An 18,989-nucleotide genomic window follows, 5' to 3' on the forward strand; every position below is an offset into this window, starting at 1 on the left:
AGCTCCGGGGACACTGAAAACCTCGCGACATCTGAAAGCACGAGAACAGATGATAGTTATTGATTGCAAGCCACGCGCGCGTTATCCACGCTTCATTGTATTGGTGACATGATAAGATTTACTAATATTGAACGGATGCAAGATATGATAGTTTTAGGAGCTCCAGGGAGAAGCATTAATCCACAAATATCACACAGATTGGAATGTCGCACGGAGCATGTCATTAGCCTGTTTTAATGTTTAAAGGAATTATTGTCGTTTAAAGAATTGGTATACAACTTTACACTTCATACCACCCACACTAATGTAGGACTTATACTTCAGATGGTGCGTTCTTGAACACGCCTGATTCACTCGGTCATTACTGGGGTTTCTCTTGATGATCTGCGCTCTACACAGCCATCGAGTACACAGGTATGTGGTTCCTTATGCTTGCTTTTTACATTAATTTTCATCATAACATACCATCCCTTCTGTTTCGATTTCGATGCAAGGGATCCTATTGACGACGATAACTGTTATTTACACTGTCCTTAACTTTGGAACACGCTTTGTTGCCTCATTGTCCGGTTTAATCTCCCAAGTGGTGTTTTGCCAGAAAAAAGTTCAGCTTGGTCCTGAGCTATGGAAGTAGGGGTACGTGTGGAGTTTTATTAGTTACTGATTTTCCTAATTGCGTTCCAGTCTTTACGGAGTCCATCTATAATAAAGTTCCGCTCAGTTTGGTTAAAGGAAGCATGGATTCTCTACCTCTCAAGAATGTTCTCTGTCAATCGAACCAAATCTGCTGTTCTCTTTTATGATTATATTTTATGCTTCCCAACGACCGCTTTATAAATTTGAGTGTATAAATAATACATATTGACGTAATTCTAGAAGACGGACACTTATTTATGACTAATATGCAGACAGAAGTCAATATTTTATACGAAATTCGCTTATTAATACCATGTTCAACCTAAATTATCAAGCGAGATATTATTATGCTGATCAAATTCATCTTTCAGTTTGTGATTTGATAGCAATGTACTCGCCCTTTATAGCTTATGTGATACAATAAAAGATAAGCCGAATGTAAAATGATGTCATAGGAATAACACAATAACACAGGAATAATAAAGCTAAATTCAGTTGTCTACCGCCCTTGTTCATATCGGACAATCTACAGAATCAATCATCTTGTCGTTTTAATTGAGTTCTATATAACGTCGCGGATTGAACCAAAAATAAGAAGAGTATCAAATGAAACACTATCTGCGACAGTGATCAGCATCATTAACTGTAAAACTAAACAAAATCGACGAATATGTCCGTTTAAATCATTAAACATGTTTTATTCTTCCAGGCATTGGTGCTTTTGTGATCATTTTGGTTCAGTTAAATACACAATGTATAATTATCTAGGTTTGCATTAATTTAATGGTCATTATAAATGGCATACCGACGATTGTTTACATTTTTAAAAACTTAAGTGGCTGTGCAGAAAGCACATGATCTCAATTGTTGGACCTGATAATACTGTCTAATACAATATCATAGTAAAATTGTAGCGTAAGATTGTACTTGAAAGACATCACACAGTCATGCGTAACACTAAATATCAGCTTGATATTTAAGAAAATCACAAAACAGGATAGAAGGCTGCCATTTCAGGGTTTATAATGACATTAGCAAACAATTGAAATATACATATCTAATAAATGTGTTTATAAATATATCTAAGGTGTGATAGTTTTAATGAGTCGTTATAAAACAATGGGGTAAACGTTTTTCAAAATGAAAAAAACAACATTTAGAATGAATATCAAAAATTGTTTGAATCTACTGTGTTTTACGTCATTCTGGAAACAAAATGGCCGCCTTTATTAAAATCAAATATTGTAATTTGCAATGTGCAATGTGCAAAACAAGCGGAGGCGCTTTGACTTGAATAATTCGAAAGTGACGCTTCAGTCAACAAGAACGCCCACTCTCTCTGTATTTTAAATGTTCAGTTTTCAGCACGAGTCAATGTGGATTCAGTTAAAGTCTATGAAGAGGTTACATTCAACACTGCATGATGAAAGGTAGTCTCTCGAATTGATAACGGATAAAGGTAGTGTGCCTAAGAAAGTAAAAGTATGGTTTTCTTCTTTACAACATTCAATGATTGGATAAAAATATTTGCGGTTGTCTCTGTTCGCACAACCGTTACAGACGTGCTTCTGAGTTCACACTACATTTTATATGTAAAACTTTTTTTTCCTTATATGAAGGAAATTTGCTTTTTCGGGAAATTATTGTTATGCTTGATTTGTTCACACGAAGGCTACTCACTGCTCGTCCGAAGGTCTAGTGCATATGCAGTAACTCCAGTTTGACTTAAGCACTCGATCTACCTAAATGTTAGATCTGATGACAACCCAGTCAGATTCCTCTTTCTGTATAATCAGATTTCCAATATTGCTATTTTTACCTATTTTTATCAGACGACTTTTCTCAAACAAGCGTTTGGCTTAAAGGACTGGACTCATTTTGGCTAAAATGATCTTTCTTTAGAATTGAAGTTTTGTCATATTATGAATATGAGAACATGAGCTTTTGTTTCTAAACTATCTTGAAAAATGCAAAATCAAGACAAAATTATGGCCAAGTCGGAATCCAACCTGGGCCACCGCGGCAGTAAAATCTTTCCCGCGTTCATGACCAATACACCAAGGAGAAATACCTACTTACCTTTGGTTTAATATAAAACCTTATAAGACAGTTACCTTCGTTACCCCGTTACAAACACTTTTCAATTTCGAATGGAAAAAGGAAAAACAGCTAATTATCATGTGTTTCCAAAACATTATCTTTTTGCTTTATTATTTTATTTCTTCGCAAAGAAAAACAAGAGGGCTCAGCCATAAATATTATATACCCATGATAATCACATATCGAAAATTGGAATCCAGGGTTTTATATAGATTTTTTAACTTCTACTTTCAATTTCAAATCAGATTGGCAGTTACTCTATAGGAGGCGTAACCTTTGACAAATAATGTTGCCAACCCCTGGTGAAAGGGTACACTTAACCGAAAAAATGAGAGACGATATTTCAGTAGACATTTCAGCACAGTTCAATTTTTGGTCTTCAGAGTAATGTCTAGACCTTAATCCTTTAATCAATTACTCGATCTTTGATTTAAACAGTATTTATTGTCATAATTGCAATTGTTAAAATATTACAAATAACAACATAGAGGATTGAGTAGAAAGCTATATAAGCTTTTCAGAAACTCTCCCCGACTCATTCACTTACTCACTCACTTATATACTGTATTCTGCGATACACAGAGCTCCATTAATAGGGAATCGATTCCGGCACGTGCACCGAGATTTAATTTTGGATTTTTGAAAGAATTATTGTTATTATTTATTTAAGGACATTGTACATAATACAAACAAGACAAACAAATAACTTAAATATCACAGACAAAAAGTGGCAGATATTAAGAATCACCATTTAAAACAAGAGATTATAAAAATTAAAACAAATTAGTCAATTTGCATTTTATAAAACCTTGAAAGCATACTTTTACTTCTGTGTATGTGAATAAATATATATTATACCAGATTTATATAGCGCCCTTTTCATGATAAACACGTTCAAAGGCGCTTTACAGCAACTGCAGCCACACAGGGCGCGAAATCATCCTCTACTAGTACAGACACAGAGCGATCTGACCAGAGGGACAGAGTGAGACAAAGCCCCCACAGAGAGATCAGAAATCAGATACAGGCTTGTCCGGCTAACTTAGCCTAGCTCGTTGCGAATAGACAGCCTGGTTCTTTAACGTGCCCAGTGTATAGCACTGATACACGCAAGGATTGCCTGGGTTCCTGACCAGTACACCTCTAGCTGGGTGGGAAACACTGAAAAGCGTTTCTGAAAAGTCCCGAGTAGCTGCCGGGGATCGAACCCCGACCTCAGGATTGGAAGGCCAGTGTGCAAACCACTGAGCTATCCGTCCACCCATATGCATACATATACATGTACACACACACACACACACACACACACACACACACACATACACACACACAAACACACGCACACACGCACACACACACACCAAAAAGGGAAATGAGTATTAAAAAATTACGTTCCTATGGATAACCCATTAAGCTGAAATCTTATTTCCAGTGGGGTCCATGGGTAAAATTGATACGCCCAAAGTAAAAAAAAAAACTGAATAATATATAATAGAAACGAAATCCTTTGTCAAGATTTAGGTCCGATTGAGACGCTTTTTTCTTGTGTCAATAAGCGTCTACGCAACTTTTGAACCGCAGAATTTCGCACGTTGTAAACAAAGTAATGACTGATGGGTTGCTTTTATGCCACACTAAATAGAAGGAATTATACCTTGAAATCTTAAATTTGCATCTGCACGGCTCGCTGAATTGTGTATAAAGATGAATGAAAACAAACAAACACTAGTTATTTCCCATCCAGAGGGCGTCACGTACAGAGCAAACAAGATATTTAGAGGCCGCTCATTTACACTAATTATAGATACTTCGAGATTTCAAAGATGATTAGTAATGATTATGAAATCTGGTGAGCATACACTTAACAGAATTATCATTTGTTGTTTCGTACCAGTAAGTATAGTCTCCAATGCCTTGATTGCAAATTAATTAGAAGAAACGACCCTGTGTGCACAAGACACTGGCGTCCAACTTTCTGTCAATGTACATGGCTTCGTGACTCTAGGTTAAGTACTGTTAAGATATGTGCAACACAATTATAAGCGCTTTATGTGTATATTTTACCTAGTAAAGGACCATAACTCTGGTCTGACTGTGTGAAATCCTAAACAGAACACCAGCTGCTCAATTTCACATGCTATTTGAAAATCTTGTAATGTTTTATGACTCTAGGTCAAGTACATTTTGGGATACGTGGGAAACAAACTTTTTTGTCCTTAATGCATATGTTTAACAGTCAGGGACCATAACTCTGGTCTTGCAGAGAGATATCAAAACAACTCGGTGTTTAAATTTACATGCTGAATAACATTTCTATATTGTTTTATGACTCCAGGTGAAATAGTTTTAATATATATGTTACACAAACTTTTAAGTACATGAATTATTAATGAACAATGACGCAAATATCCAAACTTTCTTTCAAACAAACTACTCAGTGTAGCTAAGAAACAGATCTGAGCACCTTGCGGTGTAAGACATGTGTGGTTTAGCAAGTAGTGTAATACATACAGTTATGCAATTTTTCAGCTTATGTTCAATGCATGTTTTTTTTTTTGTGTGAAAAAACAATGACATTGCAGGATTTTAGTGTATTAAGACCTTCTTTTGCTAATGGAAAAGAAACATTTGACTGAAAGTAAAGGTATATTCCATATTACTTTGCCATGTTTTAACATAAGAAAACTGAGACCAAATCACTTTGTGAAATAGGGACTTTGTGAAAATAAAAATAGCTTCAACGTTACATGTCTTTATGGCCTTTTGTATAGCAGTTACATAATTTATTAGTGATGTCGTAAACATTTAAGGATGTATACCATTTTTTTTCACACTCCGTGAGCTTGAAGAACATAAGTTTCTAAGACATTTGTGGTTTAGCATATATATTATTCAGTTTTTTTTACTTTGGGCGTATCAATTTTACCCATGGACCCCATTGGAAATAATCCCACTTCATGTTATACGTATTTCAGGTCTTACAGGTTACTATGAATATACGGTTATGACACGCCAATTGTCCAATTATTAGGTGAACCCCAGTTCACGGTCGAAAAACTAGGATTAACGATCGATAAACCAGGTTTTTTGAACGTAAAACCAGGTTTTTCGAATACTAACCTATATTTTCGAGGGAAAACACAGGATAACGCCGTAAACCATAGTTCACGCTCGTAAACCTAGGTTTACGCTTGTAAACCCAAGTTCACGGTCGTAAACATAGGTTTACGTCCGTAAACTATGGTTTACGACCGTGAACCGGGGTTCACGAGCGTAAACATAGGATAATGACCGTAAACATAGGATAACGACCGAAAGTCGTAGTTCAGTCGAGAAACCTAGTTTATCAAACGTAAACCATGTTTACGACCGTGAACTTGGGTATACGAGAGTGACCCTAGGTTTACGTTCGATAAACTAGGTTTCTCGAACAAAACTATGATTTTCGGTCGTAAACATAGGTTGACGTTTGTAAACTATGGTTCACGCTCGTGAACCGAGGTTCACGCCAGTAAACATAGGTTCATGTTCAATCGAGAAACCTAGTTTATCGAACATAAACATGGGTTAACGTTATCCTATATTTTTGCTCGAAAATTTAGGTTAGTATTCGATAATCCTAGTTTTTCGACCAAGAACGTAATTATTGGATAATTGGCTTGCCGTGAACCTATGTTTACTAAACTATGATTTTCGGTCGTTTTCCTATGATCACGAGCGTGAACATATGTTTACGGTCGTTAACCCATTTCACGGTCGTAAACCCAAGATCACGGTCGTTAACATAGGTTCACGCTCGTGAACTTAGGATAACGACATAATTTCATAGTTCAACTTCAATCGAGAAACCTAGTTTATCGAACGTTAACCTATGTTTACGAGCGTGAACTATGGTTTACGGCGTTATCCTATGTTTTCGCTCGAAAATATAAGTTTGTATTCGAAAAACCTGGTTTTACGTTCGAAAAAAACCAGTTTATGGATCGTTAATCCTAATTTTTCGACCGTGAACCTGGGTTCACGTAATAATTGGACAATTGGCGTGCCATATACGGTAATATCAGTATTATGAAAGCATAAATGTCACAAACAGATCTTTATCATTTTATATGTTTACATATTTAAACAACCAACCTTTCTTTAATGGAAAACATGTATTTAAATCTACAAAAAATCTGTAGTTCGGATTTGAAAATTATTTTGCTGCTTCAATGACACAAAATAGTGCTTCAAAATAGAAAGAAAGAAGTTGGGGTCATTATGGATCTTAGAGATATATTTTTTAAAAAAAGCCTTTAAAAACTAGTGAATTTTCATTTTTGAAGTTTCAATTTAAAGGTTATAGGAATGGTTTTTTATCTTCTATATTTTTCTATACATATTACCTTTCTATGTCAAAAAACAAAACAAAATAAAACAATTAATTCATGTTTGAATATCTTTTTTTATAAAATATTTTATACTAACATATATAATGCCTTCCAAAAAATATTTCATGGCTTATTTCCCCCTCATCACACATTATAATGTACAGACTCACCAGCAGTTATTAAATGTTTTATCTATTTCAGGACTTAACGCTATCTTGCCTACAGAAGGTTTGTGAGATGGATCTTTCATATTGCCGAAGAAGATGCGGAAAGTTCTCCCAGCTTGTGTTGTCACCAGTATAAGGAAAAAAAAATCAATCTGAGACATACCGTGGTTTCAAATACCCTACAGTGTTCAGTATCAGTTGTGAATTTTACTTAGGATTTATTTATGATATATATCTATTACTGAATAGGTTTTCGAAGCCATTAAAATAAATATCAGCAAATATATTTTTTTCTGTAATTTCTCATATCAACGTTTCTTTTTTAAAGGGCAAAAGTAAACAAGAGGGCCATGATGGTCCTAGATCGCTCACCGTAGTTATGCATTTTCTACTGAATACATACAGGCAGGCAGTTTCTACTGAATACATACCGGCAGGTACTTTGTGTGTTGGGCTAGATAATATACATATAATAATTCGATGAAATTTTACATTTCAGTTGTAGCTATTATTAAATATATCAGTCAGAAAAATATCAAAACCACGCTTGATCTACTTAAATAGATATTTGAAATTACCAACCCCTAACCTCATTGTGCATTTTACGTTAAATAAGGTTAAATAGTACGTTATTAGCCATATTTTGATGATTAAGCATTTATTTTCGGCATAAATTTTGTTAGGAAAAATATTCAAAGAAATATACCCTGAAAAAAAAACGCTGCTACATCTTTAAAGTGGCTGTTCACAAGCACAAAACTCGATTAAGCAAAGATAGTAAAAGCTAAGTTAACACATTATATATTTCTACTCCAGACACACTAAAAACCTACTCGCAGCATTAAGCCATGCGAGAAATCTTGCCAGCTCATTACACGCGTGTTATCCGATTTTCATTTTGTTGAAAGCGAGTAAGAGCTACGATGTTATGAGTACCGTTAGGACACCCGACTACTATCTTTGCCATGCGCGAAGTTCAATTTCACGATGGCGAGTCGCAAGACTACGATGGCGTAGCGTGAGATCATAATGCCGAAACGTAACTGAAATAATTTCGCACTTCGTAATTCTGATTTTGCACGTCCCCAGAGAGAACGCGACGGCCCTGACGGAACACTTAACTTACGAGATGAACTGACCTTGAAAAGATAGAAGATATGATAGTTTCACAGAATGACCTATCAGTCTAAACTATTTACATATACATTTTCTGCTGAAATGACGAAACTCGAGTTATGTAACACAGGCGATTGAGATTTTGTCTTTGTCAAATTACAGACAAATATGGTAGACATTATTGATGAAGTTCGAAATTATAGCATCATTTTTTAGATATAATCAAATGAGTCTTATGCAAATGGTGCAAAGGAATGAAATGAACGACATTTGTAACAAAGAAGAATGTTTTTCCAACAGGAATAGCCACGGTCAGAGAACTTTCTCCGAAACGAAATCATACAGCAGTCTATGTATTGTAACGCATTTAGACAACAAGAACAAAACTATAATAAGCTAATAAAGAAATTACGGTAGGGTATCACCTTGGAGCGGCTAGTGGCTAAACCACCACTGGAGAGTTTACATCATTCTTAATCCACACTATGTTCCAGTCACAGGATGTAAATCACAAAGCATGCTCGGTAAATATTCATATAAAATAAAATAGAACTTCAATAAAAAACATATAGACATATGTTCAATGCAATTGCAGAAAGCAGGTCAACAAGAGGGACATTTCAAGTGCCAGATGAAACGGCCCTTGAGCAAATCAGTTTCAGTGGGCTTTAGGAACAACCTGAATCACATTCTGCTACAACAAAAACAAAGGAACAAAATGCTTACAGAACACCACAATCAGTTTTACATGAATAGATTTGAATAACGTTTCAGCCTTGAAACTGTGCTGATATCAGTTGAGTGTAGTATTGAAGCAAGTCAGATAAGACGACATGTACGGGACACTTGGTTCTTGTGAAATTATTCAAACTTCAAATATCACTATATTTGTTTTCAGTTGAAATGTTTCATTTAAGTAAATTTTTTAAAGAATTTTTCGGAGCTCATGAAATGAACGACAGAATAGGATCTGTGAATTCTTGAATCGCGCCATTCGTGTTTAATTTGCTGATCATATTCTGTCGTTCATTTCGCATGAACTCTGAAAAAAAATCTACATTATATTTCCTAACAGCGGGAATTGAACAATTAAGCAGCGTTATCGTAACTTTGGCGCCTTTCCTTTTGCGATTCATACAAAATGAACGTGATAACTTCAATAGAACGAATGGGAGTATCGTGTAATCAACGCTTAAAACTTTGTTTGTTTATTTTAGGTTTTGCCGCCGTTCTCTCTCTCTCTCTCTCTCTCTCTCTCTCTCTCTCTCTCTCTCCAATATTTCGGTCAATATATGGCGAAATTCAATTTCCAACAGTGGTCATCGTTCCAGTAACAGTATTAACTGGTTCTTTGCAAGTAATTTTCAACTTTTCCACAAGTATCAGAGATGAAAGACGAATGTTACAATGTCTTTATCAAATTGTCATGAAAACATACATCTAGCCCAGGGATCATGACCCCACAATCCATAGCACAATCCCCTTTTGAGCTCTATGGGTGACAGACTACAATTGATTACAAGACTGAGTCAAAGTTGAAGGGTTTATTTAAACTGAAGTCACGAATATGTTATTCAATTAAGTCACGATGCGCCCTATATAGATTGACAGGAGCTGATAAGGTAAGCATTCCACATTTCCTACACGGAGTAACCTAATATTTGCTTGATGTAGGTTAAGTCCATCTGAAATAGCCTTTATCTCTATTTCATCAAATAGTCTGCAAATGAAATACTAAAATGGAAACCACTGAATTGCAATTCTTCTTCCGTCCTGCTATATACATATTATAATTTGTAATTTCGGTGCGCTTCCATGGTTTGTGCAAATCGTAGATTATCTTTCAACTTAATATATCATATGTACAGCGTTTTTGGCGCAGTTGGTAAATCTGCTACACAGGATGTAATATCATATAAATACTGCATTCCTGAGAGGGTGATATGAAAAATGTTAATCTCGATATCTATGAATATCGACAGAGGCGTCAGTCGAGGTCTATAGGCCCTATTAATATTTCGAGAAGTGAACATTTTTCTTATTACCCTCTCAGGAATGCAATATTTATTTCATTATATCGAAAACATATAAAGATCAAAATATTTACTGAAAAATCAACATAATGAGTTAAATGATTTTTTTAAATAATCATTAAAAGCACATAATAAACACCCAATAAGAAAAAGACAGTAGGAATCTTTAAAGAGAGCACATCAAAATTGTTGCAAATTTTCTATAGCAGCCGAGACGTTCATATATAAACCCCTACATTTATGCGCTTGCGTCAGTGCCGAAACATTCGAAAAACGTTGATTGTTTTCTTATTTCTAAACGAAACCTATACGAGTAAGCACTCATTGGCTTAGTTAGATCATTTCCTTTCCGACGATCATACCTTCTGTTTACATTTTGATAAAAACTTGCTTTCGAAAAAATTGACAAGGAGAGCAAATATTTAAATAAAAGAAAAATCGGCAGGGTTCACACATGCATGAATACAAGAACACAATTTAATCCTACAATATATATAACCGCCTCGTCAAAATTGATCGTTTCAGTCTTTTATCAATGCAAAATTATCATATCACCCAACGGGACATATGAAAAATAATATAACATGCGCAGAAAACCAAAACAGCGCTGTTGCGCATGTGATATCAAATTTCGGATCATATCACACGTGTAGAAAAGAATAACGATTTTGCGCATGAGATATTAAATCACTGGGGAATATGAAATATCATTCAAGTTAAACTATTTGGAAATTTATATTATACATTTATATGAGGTATAATAACACATAAATATTGCATACCTGAGAGGGTGATATGAAAAATGTTCACCTCGATATATATGAATATCTAACGAGGCGTTTTATTATACTGAAAACATATAAAGTCAAAACATTTACTGGAAAATCAACATAATGAGTTTCTTCTCAAGCAATATGATTGGTTTAACCGAGACGTTCACATACGTACATTTATTCGCGTATTTCAGCGTAGCGTCAGTACCGAAACCGACAGCAATACCATTTGAAAAACGGCGATAGCTTTCTTATTTCTAAACGAAACATAATATTATGTGTGCGCACTCATTTTCCTATCCGGTGATTACAAATTCGATTCAAAATTTGATAAAAAGTTGTTTTCAAAATTTTTGGCACAAAGAGCAAGTCATTAAAAACGAAAATTCGGCAGGGTTCATACATCCACGAGCACTAAGAACACTAAACAAATCCTATAATATATAGGGCATTTATGTGAGGTATAATAATCAGTAATATTTATTAGCTGCCTCCTAGTGGTACATAATTCATGCCACATTGTATCATATTTCTTCAAAGATGAAAAGTACACACTTTGTATAGACATGGCATTAGTTCTGTTCTATAATACAGTAATTATAGACGCCTGTGTCAAATTTCAGTCACTTTTATAATAAAAAAATAGCATTTTAATTAAAGCTGCTCGCCCGCACAAATTTTTACGGATTCACCGCACTATATGGTTATGTAGGAAAAAGTAAAGCGTTGCAAACGGTTTATTATTTTTCAATATAGCCATATAGTGCTGTGAACCCGTAAACGTGTTTTCATCAGTCATTTTCTCAAAACGCTACGTAGATTTTCGCTTATTTTGTTGATTATACCTTTTCATTTTATATTCTTGTTACAAAAATGTTGCTTTTGAGAAATTTATTTTTTTTTGACCAAAATGAGGACGAGAAGCTTTAAAGGATATTATAATAAATAACAAATTGTTAACCAAAACGGTCATTTACTTCTATATCACATTAATTTGTAGTAACTGCGCTATCTTTGGTATCAAAATATTTCTGATATTCAAGCATTTCTGTCGTTTTTATACCATGCTTTTTGTTATTATGATAGGATAGCTTTCATTTATACAGCGCTATAGAATTGAAACATTATGGAGTTTAAAAGCTATTACATTATTGCAATAGTAGACCTTGGAAATTAAAATATTACTACTTTTGTCTTGATGTTGTCCGTTGCTGTTTCAGCACAACTGGACAAAGCAAACAGCCATGAACCTGGGTGCATAAGTTTGAATTTCTGTCATAATGAAACAGTAAATATGAGTAATATCAATCAGTTGATTATCATGCAAATAATGTTTTTAGTTTAAAGTAAAGATTATAATAATGTCATAGAAACGTCCAATGGAACTGACCTCGTGAGTATGTTGCAAGGGTTGAACAATCTAGGACGGAGTGCACTGTATAGGTTCAGAGCTGATAACGTTAGTATATTTCGTGTCCTTCACAATGTAACCTAATTTTCCTCTTGTTCGTCTAAAATTATAGAAGGCATATTTGGAAGAGCATTCATAACTATTCTGATAAATATTTTCCAGTGAAACATAAAACTGCAAGTTCTAGTAAACGAGCATTCTCAAATAACAGAGGCCCACTGTTGTCTCGAGAAGCACTGTGTCGAACCTTTGATAGACGAGAATGATTAACAGCGGGCAGCTGCCGTTAGCGGTAACATTATACTATACCTATATCTCGATTTCCGTTAATCACCCTGAGTAAAAACCTGGGGGAAAAGTTTCAAAAATTTAGTTACATGTTTATGCCCTTCTATAAAACACACATTTGCTCTGTATGTGTTGTCACGCAAACGCAAATTTCCTAAAGCACGTGTATTGAAAGCACATTTATACGATGTTCTTAAAAGTGCAGATAGAAAAACGGAGCAAAATGCTCCTTGGTCATGTGATCGCGATCACGTTGGATATTTCTGGTGCGAGAGGTCTAGAATTCAAGTCCAACTTTTTTCCATATATGTTTGTTTGCTCCCCATTTTACCTTGGAACCTTTATGTTTTAATTCTTGTATTTGCTTTTATTTCATTTTTAGTTTTATGCGTGTATACACTTATCAAAATTGCTTAGTACTATGCTAAAGAACATGGGTCTACAGTTTCTATACCTTATAAAAACGTCGTGACGTGATGTTAAATTAATGGTACAGATCTATGTGAATTGCTGATAAGTATTATTACCTTCGTTTGCTGACTTGCCTTAACAAAAACAATACAATTACAATTGAGATAGGAATTACGATGAAAATTATGTTTTCTCAGTTTAAAAATGTATTTAAAAGAAAGCAGCCAAGCTTTATTGTTGCTAAACGAAAACTAGGCTTTACATCAGGTTTGGGAATGCAGTTTTTAAACAAGTTGTTGGTATTCCCATGAGAACAAATTGTGCACCCCTTGTCGCAGATTTGTTTTTTATATTGTTATGAAAGAGACTTTATGTTGAGCCTTTCTCCAGATACGCAAGCAGATATTATAACTGCATTTAATAATACATCACGCTATCTGGATGATATTCTTAATATGGATAATCCGTTTTTTGGTCATTTGGTGGGTACTATTTATCCTAGGGAGCTTCAGTTAATTAAAACTAATAATTCGGATACTGATGCTTCATTTTTAGATTTACATCTCTCTATTTATGACAATATTATACATACCAAAATTTATGACAAGAGGGATGATTTTAATTTTAGTATTGTAAATTTTCCCCATTTGGATGGGGATGTACCTCAGGCTACATCTTATGGGGTATATATTTCTCAATTAATTCGGTTTGCCAGAGCGTGTAGTCATGTCAAGCATTTCAATGAACGTAATCAATATATTACAAGTAAACTTCTTCAGCAAGGCTACCGTTATTACAAATTGCGTAAATATTTTACTAAATTTTATTATCGTAATTCTGATTTAGTTTTAAAATTCAATAGTAATTTAAAGACACTTCTGCGAGAAGGTATTTCTAAACCCGTTTTTATGGGGATGTGGTTTACAAACTTCGTAAGATCTTGGGTCATGGTAATTTTCCAAATGTATTTGAAAAGATTATCAAACGTTTTATTAAAAGAGGTTACGACCCAGCTGTTTTGAGACATACCGCATGTTTAGTGTTCAACCCGTTTACAGTTGGACACTACGCTTCCCTCTTTGATTGCGTCTGACGGAAGAGGGGGAGGACTCTATGATGAGCAGTTTTTAAATCCTACCAGGACTGAACTGTTTTGATATTTGTCTTCTGGCCTGTTTCGTCGGGCCTTTAAGGGTGTTTCTCTTGTTGCTCTGTCTTCTGAAAAGGCATTGAGTACATACGTTTTTTTGGTTCTTAAGGTTTGCTTTTTATATATTTATACAGGAGCATTTTTGTGTTTTACATGCCATGCCTTTTTGTTTCCATTACGTGTGTTAGAGATTCACCTGGAGGGGATTACTTTTATTTACACTGTCCCATGTCTTTGGAACATGGTGGGGGTAAGAGTGAGGTTGGGTGCGCAACATAAACCGGTTTAAGCTCCCCAGTGGTGTTTTTGCCACTGACCGTTCCAAGGCGGTGCCCCACTATGTTCCTTTGTTTGTTCGTTTTGTCCTTGTGTGTTGACTTTGTGTACGCGCGTGTGTGTATGCTTATTGTTCGTCTTGTCCTTATGTGTTGGCTCTGAGTGTGTGTGTGTGTGTGTGTGTGTTGTTCGTTTCGTCCTGATGTGTAAGCTTTGAGTATGTGTGTGTGTGTGTGTGTGTGTGTGTGTGTGAATGGTGCACGCGTTTGCGTGCTGGGGGTTCGTTTTGAGGAGGCTGCGCTTTTGGTGCGTGGCATTCCCTGTTTGATATTTTTCTTTGTTTTTTTGAAACAAATAAATTTTATTTGTTTTTGTTGTCAGTCAAAATGTAACTGAGCATGCGGAGACTTTCAAAATGTAAGGTTATAGACAAGTGTTTTATTGTTCTTCCTTTTTATTCTTTTCATTCCATAAAATAAAAGTTTCTTGATTGAGATATAAACTGACCTGTAAATGCGTTATTAGTCGTCAAAAATTAGGTTACTAGTACTTAGCTAGGTACGTAGTTTTTTTTATAAGAGTGGACTGAATTATTGATGTATGGATCATGTCCTTGCACTTTACCCAATATTAATTGTGAATTCATTTTCGTCTACGGTCAGTGACTTAGATTTGAGAATTTGTACTTATCTACTGTATAATGGTAAAGAATCTCATAAAAGTCGAATCGTGACTGCTATTTCTTATACATGTACTTTCATCATTCTGTAACTAAATATAGTGAACTTTTCGTGACACAGTTGTAACTCTGTATAAATTTGAGGACAATTCTCTGACATACTACCATATGTTATACCAAAGTTCAAAATTGTTCATCTGGTCTATTTGGAATCACATGATTTACAGTTTACATGTATTTGCTGAATATATACCGGTAACTTTATTAAAATAACATGTTCAAGAATAAGCCACAGTATACAGTATCCTGGCTAAAATTTATGCTTGCCAACTTACATGACTGTATGTTCACTGTCTTGTTTCTATGTTTCCTCACTCATGTATTCTTAATGGCTCACACAAATGTTTGCTGGATTACATTTATACTTGCTGGATTACACGTATGATTACAGGCTCACATATGTGTTTTCTGGCTGACATTTCACTAACGCTATTCAGTAATAAAACCTGTGAAAAGATCCTTTGGACGCATAGAACGCAACCAAGCAACATAATACCAGACTTGGTTTGATTAAGCCTGTTCATGAGAGGTAATGAAATATGCAACACCCCTCACGGCCCCCACCCCCCTAGCACCGGATTAAGTGGAATTCTATTATAGCAAAAACGAATGTTCTCCCTGATCCCAAAGACCAGAAAATATAACAACACTGAGTAAGGGGAGACATTTTACACCTGCCATACAGCACTTAAAGACTACTGTTGTGGTAGTAAATAAAATTTGTGAATAGATCCTTTGAAAGGACATGAAATAATCTACTTTAAAAATAAAACGTATAGATTCACCTAAAAGTATAATTATACAGTTTAAATTCGATAAAAATACAAGTTTGGGATTATTTGCTTATGTAAATGAAAAATGACATTAGCGGGGTCTCCTGTTAGACATGTTGTGGGAATAGTGACGAATAAATAGCACCAGATACAGTTCGAGACAGGGACCGTTTAGACGTTTGTTGATTTAATACGGGACAATGTAGATTTTATAACTGTACCTCAAAAGTACGGAGAATAAGCTAATGGCTAAGTCAGAATTTGAAATATAACCCAAAGCTAAAAATAAATTTAACTGTAATCAGTTCGTAATTCAAAATGTTAAACGGCATCATATGGAAAACCATTCATAAAACAAAAAATATTTAAGTGAAAGTAACCTATATATAGAGTCACTGGACCTATGCTCACCCAGGCACATGCTCGCCCACTTTTTATTTTGATGCCAGATTGTGTAATAAAGATGCAAACTTTTATCACATGTGTTGTTTATTTTTCGTACCCATTGTGTCCCACTTTCTGTCCTCACTTTTGAAGAGTTTCCGGTTCCGGTCAAGGTCGATAGCAGACGAAAATAAAAGTGAAAGTGAAACCAAAAGTGAAAGTGGCCAAAAAGAAACATGACTTAAAATAAATATTTTCAAAAACACTGGTTAAAAGCTGTTGCAACACTAAAGGTTACACATAGTATGAACTTTTTATGCTGTTTATTTTCAAACTATCAGACCAAATAATGATTTTATATCAGCAAATATTCGTTGACTCCGGGCTGTCAAAATTGTTTTCGAAATGCTGCTTCCAGGGCAAAAACAATTACAGACAATTTTGCGGTCATCTTTCACATCTAGTTTATTTAAATGTAATTAAAAATATGTTGTTGATGCAATTTTGTGATTCGTCTGCATCCTGCCTATAAATTCTAGGCAAGAATGCTGCATCATTAGTTTTTACAGTAAATACGTTTTGATAACTTCTATTGTATAACTATCATGCTTTTTGTGGAAGTGAATATGTTTTTGAGAATACTGATAGATTAGACTAAATGTTTATCATGTCATTTAATACATAAATGGTTTTCTTTTAAAAATATACCACTGGGCGAGCATGGGTCCTGTCCACCTGGAAAAACGATGAAAACAGTATAGTGGTGTTATGTCCGATTTTCAAAGTCCCGGATGTAAGTGTTTACTATAAATTGGGTCATCTTAATGGGGCAATGCCTGGGTAGAACTAAGGAGGCAAAGAAGTTTATATATAGTATTACAATAAAAATATTGCAATTTTAATGCCTTTTCTGGGCGAGGACTGGTCCAGTCAGTCTAGTGTATTTTGTAATCGCTGTGTTATGCCACTCGATGTTTTCTTTGAAAAATATTACAAGGTTGTGTTGTTAAAAAACGAGGTATATTTATTTCACAATTTGGCGTATACAGTAGAGTGACAATATCTGTTGTAAATGAAAACTTTCTTTGAAGCGATATTTTGCAATTTTCTTTGGCAAAACGAATTAGGTTTGTAATGACTATTACTGAAACTGAACGTTTATACATTTCTGCATTATTACCTAAACAGGATTTATCCAAATTTACCTTTGTTCATTTTTATTCTATGAACTGCTCCGGCATCCCTGGCAGGATTGTCCTCATCGGTTTGGCGAATTAAGTAAAAACCATTAACCTTTACCCTACTACATTTCTATAATGAACTTGTTCATCTTTCATTTTGAACAGTACCATTAACTGTTAAAAGGGGTGCTTACCTAAAATATACTGACTGAATAGCGAACAGTGCAGACCATGATCAGACTACACGGATGTGCAGGCTGATCTTGGTCTGCACTGGTCGCAAAGGCAGAATCACTTGTCGCCAGCAGGCTAAAGGTTAATGTAAAACAAGTGGACCAGTCACTAGTTTGATGTTTTCCATACAGTTAAACATTTGCTAAGAATGTTAATGCATTGTCGGAAGTTTGTCAGAAGATCATCGCCCAATATGCAAGCTTGAATTGTGGTTATGATCTTATTATGACTGCAGTTTGAATGACACATGTAGCATTGTCACTGTATCTTCTGAGTGCTGATCAACAAGGACATAGGGCATCTTTCACGAGTGGATAAGTTTTCAAGATGATATTTTATATAACTTACCTACTATTTGGTTTCCCCTTTAACAGACATCTTACAGCTGAACGTGAAATAACTTTGAAACCAGTTATCAAATTGTTTCTAATAACAATTGAAATATTCTATGTAAAATGAAATACCCGTAATAGAATACAACAGATTTCAAGACAATAACGTAGGTAAAAGACAAATGCCAAATGCACCAGATAAATTTAAGAGTTTTGACCCATAAATATTGACCAAATCTAAAACTGATGCTTCATAAGCAAGTTTAACAATAAAGATATTCTCCGTCCGTAAATCCGTTTGTCAGTCCGTCAACCTTTAGCCTGTCCGCAAAGTATCTAAACAACTCCTTTCCGGATTTATATTAAGCTTAGTTGTGAATATCATTGGCGTGGCGCGGCGCGTTCAACTCGGATTAATCGGTATTAACTCCCGGATCGTGTTTCTTTTGCCACTGAGCGTTCAAAGGCGTGTCATATAGTGTCCCTTTATGTGTTTGATTTGTCCTCGTTTTCTAATTGTTTAAATTCATTAAGTGTGATAACTTCTGCACAGCGCGTCTCCGACACCAACGTATCCCTATGTGAAATCTATTCCAGCATTAAACGTGTAAACGC

General features: G+C 35.0%; 1 long non-coding RNA gene across 1 annotated transcript; it reads left to right on the top strand.

The window, feature by feature from the left end:
• Positions 1 to 7: 7 nt before the first annotated feature.
• LOC123564246 (uncharacterized) lies at positions 8 to 7,701 on the top strand. The gene is made up of 3 exons (XR_006688961.2): positions 8 to 414; positions 1,995 to 2,095; positions 7,308 to 7,701. It is a non-coding gene; the product is annotated as an uncharacterized LOC123564246 (long non-coding RNA).
• The last annotated feature ends 11,288 nt before the right edge of the window (positions 7,702 to 18,989 follow it).

The sequence above is a fragment of the Mercenaria mercenaria genome, chromosome 2, assembly GCF_021730395.1.
Source record: "Mercenaria mercenaria strain notata chromosome 2, MADL_Memer_1, whole genome shotgun sequence".
NCBI classification, from domain to species: domain Eukaryota; kingdom Metazoa; phylum Mollusca; class Bivalvia; order Venerida; family Veneridae; genus Mercenaria; species Mercenaria mercenaria.